The 7,237-nt window shown below is 42.7% G+C and overlaps 1 protein-coding gene across 1 annotated transcript in view; it reads right to left on the bottom strand.

Moving 5' to 3' along the window:
- Positions 1 to 7,237, bottom strand: part of LOC135200510 (uncharacterized) — a 55,587-nt gene that overhangs the window by 31,165 nt on the left and 17,185 nt on the right. The window lies entirely within an intron of this gene.

The raw sequence follows: 7,237 nt of genomic DNA, 5'->3' as shown, positions 1-7,237 counted from the left end.
AGATTTATTAGTTTGAAAGCCAAGATAGTATAATGAAGGAAATACTGTAGACAGTCTCTTGAGAGAAATTGAACAAATATGATGATGAACTTGCACTGTTCTGTTAAACTCTATATTGCAGTACTTAAAAGTCTTAGGCTTTCATATCAATAAACATTACTTTAATATAATTTATCTAGCCCTAAATCCCCAAAAACTGCACCAAAATTTACCACATTGGCAACCCTGTTACCTCCTATTCTGTCCGCCAGTTGGCAACGCTGCCGTTGACAGTTACAAAACCTTCCCTGAAAATCAGTTGTTAACGAGCGGCCGTGTTGTTTACATCACGGCCGCTCTTTATAAATTTCCTAAACCTTTTTGTCTTTAAAGCTCTTATTAATTGTTAATGCGACTTTATGTTAATTACCACTCACGTATTACATCCACGAAATAGTGAATTAACTTTTATTTCTATTGTGGTGTTTGTATTATATTACGAATTTTTGCGCGACCCGGAATTACGTGACCTGTCCAACAGTCCAATGGATTGCCAAGATAATTTGATGCTTCTTTCTGCCAGCAACATCAGGAATTGCCTGGCTTGTGGGACAAGGATGAGTAGCAGGGAGTATGAACCCCATGACATGTGTAGCTTTTGTCGTGGACAGGTTTGTGACTTGACTTATCGTTGTGACTTATGTAAGCCTTGGTCTGACGAAGACTTGTCGACTGAGCCTATATGAAACATCAAAGACTTAGCCTATATGAAACATCAAAGAATCTTGCAGCGTAACAGATTTATTAAGGAAAAAAAAAGAGATCAGTAGCTAGACCTGTATCTAAGGATTTCCTTGATTCGTGCGCTCATGGTTCTGGCTCTTCGGTTTTGGTATCGTGTGATTCCTATTCAGAATTAATTGATGCTTTGCCACCTGTACAACTGGTAAATAGTGAAGTCGTTTCTGATGTTGATTCAAGGGTTTTGGCGATGGAAACTAGTTGGAAACAAAAGTTTGAAAAATTACAGCTTAGTTTAGCTAGATAGAGACATTTCAGCTAAGTTTAACAAGCTGTCAGAGAATTTTGAAGAAGTTTTTACTAGAATGTCTAACACTTTTTAGATTCATTTTCAGCTCCTCGTCAGGTACCTGTCGACAGCACCATGAGTAACGGTGCGACAGATACCCCGGCTTGTGAACCCCGTCGTGGCGAAGGCTGAGGGGGGATCCGGTCCAGGCAGGTGCCTGACGATTCTTTACCCAATGTGTCCCCTGTTAGTCCCGTAACAGTGCCAAAGGGCGCTTATTTAGAAGGGGGAGGGGTATTAGTGTTAGACCTAAGATAGCTAGTCGTCAGGATCTTACTTCAGGGGAAGTTTCTTAGTTAGGATCTGATGATGATGATTACGTGGATTCGTGTGATGATGTTTCTTTGAACGGCGGTCATTATGTCTAGTTCAAGAAAAAATTTTATTTTGTGTTTTGTTCATGAAACTTACCTGTCAGATATATATATAGCTGTATTTTCTGAAGTCCGACAGAATTTTAAAAACTTCCGACACACGCAGTGGTCGGCCAGGTGGTTAGTACCCAGATTCCCAGCCGCTGGGAGGCGGGTATCAGGAACCATTCCATTTTTGTTTCTATTCATAATTTTTTGTTTCTGTCGCTGGTGCTGAAAACACCTGTTTTCAGTACCTCCGTCTTAGGATTTTGGAAACTTCATTGCCGCTAAGTATCCTAATTGTCTTTTGATTTATTTACTTGGATTTGTGGGATTTGTGGCTAGGCATACGCTATCTTAAATTGATTTGAATTTGATTCATTTTTGCATAAAATATCTGAATCTAGTTAGGCTAGTTTCAGACGGGGTTGTCTGCAAAGATAGGGTGTGGCTACCGAAAGCTTCGGTAGATCCGCACTTGGTATGTACGAGGGGTATGGGTCTTGCTTCTTTGTTGAGATTTGTCATGTAAGGAGTGTGAGACTTTGTCTATTCCGTAAGGAAGACGTATGATTCGTATGTACGCAATTAATCAGTAAACATGTCTAATTCCGTAAGGAAGACGTATGATTCGTATGTACGCAATTAATCAGTAACAAAAGTCAGGGTAGTGAACCTGCTAACCTTCCTGTAGACTTTATTTTGCCTAACCCTGTAGTATGGCCTACGGGCTATGAATATGTCTACGAGAGGTGCTCGCTCTCCTTCATTGCTGTGAAGTGCTACTTCTGTAATTGTTACTCCTAACCCTGCAGTGTTGCCTTCGGGCCCTAAGCAGTGTCTGTAGAGGAATTACCCTTTCTCTGATACTCTTTTCGATCGTATCTTAGAATCGAAAGTGCTTGCTTTAGAGAGTAAAAGTGAAGTGCAGAAGTGCAGTGATACCCCTTGTGTAGTGGAGGGTGCGTCAGATCGGCCTCGTTTCGCCTCTAGGCCGGGACCTCTGCTTGACTCCCAGGACCCGGGGAGGGAGCATGTCGAAAGCCTAAGGAGGGTTACAAGGAACCCCCACCGATCTGGCGTGCCTTCGGCAGTTTCTGATGAAATCCCCAGACTGCCAAAGGGCGTGTGCGCGTGCACGAATCCTGAAAGATTGCTTCTCGTCCTCCGAAGCGTCCTCCCCACCATGCAGGGGTTGGGAGCTTTCGGAAGGACTCGCGCCCTCTAAATAGAAGCTTTATAGAAGAGGACGCTTCACGTCCTCTCTCTCTCTCTCGTTATGCGTTTTCAGTGAGAAGTAAAGAAGGCGAACGTCGCCTGAACTCTTGTCCGTCTTTCCACCGAGAAATACGTAAAAGAAGTCATAGTAGCAGGAAGCTTTGAGAGCGGGACGCCCGGGACGCTCGGATGGACTCCAGGCGCGCGCGGGTGCACGCCAAGGTGCGCGCCAGTGGACGCCGAGCGACGCGCTCCAGTGGGACGCCCGAGCGCGCTCCAGTGGACGCCGAGCGCGTTCCAGTGGACGCCGAGCGCGCGCCAGTGGACGCCGAGACGTGCACCAGCGCACGCCAGGTGTGTCGCCTGGCTGAACGTTTCTGTTGAACTCTTCAAGCTCTTGTTTCAGATATGGGCCTAAGAATGTTTACCTCTACCTCCGGTGATACCTTCTGCCTCACCTGCAAAGAATGTGAAGTAGGCAGTGCTTCGGAGGAAGTTTAAAGTGAACAGACAACTTCTTCTTCGAAACCCAGCAAGACATCGGGTTTCGTGAATTCAAGAGGTCTCTGTCAATTAATATTGCTTTTCATACATTCACCTTACCTGTCAGATATATACATAGCTATCGACTCCGTCGTTCCCGACAGAAATTCGAATTTCGCGGCACACGCTACAGGTAGGTCAGGTGATCTACCTGCCTGCCGCTGGGAGGCGGAGGACTAGGAACTATTCCCGTTTTCTAATCAGATTCTCTCTGTCGCTGGCAAGGTAACATATGTTTGCTTTCCCTCCTGATTGGATTTTCGTGTTTCATCGCCATCGATCTTCTGGGCCGACTTTACAGGGAAGTACTGGATCGCTGGTTTGGCATACGTTTGTTTTAATAACTTTTTAATAACTTTTTAATAACTTTTAATGAAGAATTAACTTCGAAGTTTTCGAAGAAGAGTATATGTAACTACCGAAGTGTTCGGTAGACAATTACATAGTTTGCAAGAAAGGGAAATATAAATATTTATTCATTGATGAAGTGTAATAAATGTTAGAATTTGATTGAGGAAAATAAGGTAACTTCCGATTTGAGGAAGTCAGAAAACATAGAACTAGATATGCTTTCTTTAGGAGCTTTAATAGCCCTCGTTCTGGCAAGCAGTTAGAATATTAACAGTACTAGTAGTGTTGTTTCCTCATCACCTTCTTACTTCACAGAAACTACAAATTCATTTGCAATTTGAAGATAAAGGAATGTAGCTCAAGATACGAGCTATTATAAGGTAAGAAGTGATTATAGTGTTCCCCATTGCATTAGCGGGTGCGGCCTGATCGGCTCTGTCTCGCTCCCAGGCCTAGACCTCTTCCAGACTCACAGGCCCAGAGGAGAAGGAATGTCGAAAGCCGTACGGAGGTTATGGAGAATCCCCACCGATCAGGCGTCCCCTCGGCAGGTTCTGTAGAACGTCCCAGACTGCCAGGATAGCCATTGGAAAGGCATCCTAATTCAATGTGTTCCCCTTATTAATTATCGTCTTAACGAATAATGAGAAGAAACATTCAACGGCGTAGGTTAAATGAAAATGCAAGATACTCTCGTCTGGCTATCGGAACCTCAGAAGAGACGGAGAAAGATTGCGGTAGAGGCATTGCTCTATCCGGCGTTCGTCCCATGGGGGTTTAAAGTAGTTATTTCAATAAATTCCTCATCGGTACAGGTATATGAAAATATATCTATTCTGAGAGAGCGAATTAGATATTAAAGGATATTTGTTGATTGAATGAATTATATGGATCTCGTTTAATGATTACACACATATATATAATTTTTAAGCTTCTAACGCCTTGGACATGAAACTCCAGTAAAGAGGCTCAATGCGCCTAAAGCGCCTGAAACAAGGCGCAAGCGCCTGAAACGAGGCGCAAAGCGTCTGAAACGAGGGCGCAAAGCGCCTGAAGCACGATGAACCAGGATCTTCATCGGAAATGGAAGTCCTTCTCATTCAGAAGAAAGGGAGGGCTATGTCGAAAATGAAGTATTGTCGAATTTCTAAGCAAGAACAAATATACAGAGATCGGAACCTTCCGACACACAAAACCTTCCGAATTCCTTGCACAAGCGGAACCTTCCATGTCAGGAAGACATATTACCAGACGTACAGAACTTTCCAGGCGAGGATCGCCTGTCAGATGCTCGGAATTTTCCAACAAGAAAACGTTCCAAGGGCGATACGTCTTCTAGGATCCAGGAGTATTCGGAACGCGATACTCCTGCCAAGCACCAGGAGTATGCCGACGAGCATGATACTCCTCCCAGGCGCCAGGAGTATTCGGAACGTGATACTCCTACCAGGCGCCAGGAGTATTCTAGGCAAGATACTCACCCTGCTTAGCGCCAGACACTTTCTCCTACAAGAAGAGCTTGACAACCGCCGAGAGTCCTCCAGACGAAGGGTGAAAGACATCAAGGCTTTCCTGATAGGGACGGGAGTTGTCGCACAGGCGGCCGTTGCCCTTGTCAGGATCGTCTTATTGCAATAAAGGCTAGAGCAAGTTCGGTTTTTTCCAGGCAGGGACTCAAGATGTAGCACAGGCTGCCGTAGCCCTTGTCAGGTTAGAATCGATACTGCGAATAGCCCTTCACCTTTCGAAAGGAAGCGCTCTCCTTCGGTTGCTCAATCTTGCCCCAAAATTGAGGAATGGAAGATAAAGCAGAATTGTGAGAATTAGTTCAGGATTAGTAAGAGGATATTAAAATCATCCTCCTTCCAAAATAGATTGCAACCAACCATTTACAGAAAGAGGTGCATCGTTTGGAAGTTGAACAAGATTCGTACGAGCTCTCATTCATGGATTAGAGGCTCTTCCAGATAAGAAAGGCGTAAAATACGGACTTATCTCCAAGATAATAAAAGCTGGAGAGATTATCTTCGATCCTCGGTTGTCATTTGCAATATCTTTCGACTAATACTCATTCGGGATTATTGACGAAATGAACGAAGAGAGTAAGATTTCTATTCTTCTCTGCATGTCAGAAAGAAAGAGGGTCGTAGAAGACTTGCTGTATATGATTACTGAAGGACAAGTCATAATACGCATATCCATAGTTGCCTGTCTGGTTCGCTACGGGATTGGCTATATCCTTAAAGGATTTTACAAGTAAAGACTTCGCTTAAAAGGTTTATTACGACAATACCTATTCAGCCTCGGTATTTAACAAAGGTTGTTTGCCAAAAATTTGCATTATTGAGAGTTGACTTAGACTCGAGAATAATTTTATTATTTCCATTCATTGAAATGAGTAACTGGCAAACTCAGAATGAAGGCAGCCAGGCAGTGAACGACACGGCTGTAATTGTGAGCCAATCCAGTACCATCCGGTTCTCGTCGTCGTAATGGGTGGTTACATCTTTCTCTCCTAAAGGATCGAATGCTTCACCGTATATTCCCCATAAAATCATGGACTTAACCACGAATTGAGGGAATTTTTTAGGCAAACATGAATAACATCGTATTCGTGTTGCTTAGGATAATAAGAATTTTAATTAGGCAGAGCACGATTTAACATTCATTGGAATGAGTTGTCAGACCCTGCGGAAAATACTCACAGATATCTTCGCAAGGCAGAAGATGAACGACCTTATTATAGATTGCTTCCTTTTCCTCGAAAACAAGAGACGTAGCAAGATTACGCTATCTTTATTTTTTTAAAAATTTTAAGAGGGGAATAAACTTTAGTTTTTTTTTCCCCCTAGTTGTATATATTCTTAACACATATTAAAATAAATGGGCATCTAAGGAAGAAGATGAATGCATCATTTGGAAATAAAAGGTTGGATTCACAGAAGTCACGTTCTTCTTTCAGCAGTGTCGGAAGGTTTTTCTAAGAGATTTGATCGGGAATCTATTATAAATATTGGACCTGAAAAACCTATTCACTCTGAGTCTGTCTGCGTGCAGACTGACCAGAAGTAAATATGAATGAGAGGATTTTTCAAGGTAAGCTTGATAATTCCTTTAAATATGTGAAAGACATAGAGTTGCTGCAGATCGTGCTAGTTAGAAAGGGGAAACTGTCCTCTTCCGATAACTCTGTGAACTACATAAGGATTTTCTTCCCTTTCAGAGGGAAGAATCACCTTGGTAATTTATGCTATCATGAACACAGTGAAAAGATATATTCTGTCTAGACAAAGAATATTAGACATAGTAGAGAATTAAGATCTTCGGGATCTTATACAATACCTCTATACGATAAGATTAAGAGATCTTATACTTAGAATGGGATCCTAATTTATTTGGGCCTCAGATTCCGTGGTCCGACAAAAATGGAACTGCGCCTAATCAAATGTTTCTCTTGGGCCTAAACGATCAAGAGGACAAGTGAAATTTTGGATTTAGAATTCTGGAATCAAAATTCTATTGACGACTCGGTAATGGGTTCTGGCCAGCATAGTAGTTTGGCAAGAGAACTAAAAGCTTTTATTCCTGGATCAACGCGGTTAGATAGAGGTTTCGTTGTCCGGGTAATGTAGTGACATTGTCATCTACAGAAGAAGAAAAAGGTTTAAACGTTTACTGATAGAGTCTTTGGAATGCGAGA

This window comes from Macrobrachium nipponense, chromosome 27 (genome assembly GCF_015104395.2).
Source record: "Macrobrachium nipponense isolate FS-2020 chromosome 27, ASM1510439v2, whole genome shotgun sequence".
NCBI lineage: Eukaryota > Metazoa > Arthropoda > Malacostraca > Decapoda > Palaemonidae > Macrobrachium > Macrobrachium nipponense.
Note: the sequence above shows the minus strand (reverse complement) of the source record. Positions and strands in the feature narration are given on the sequence as shown.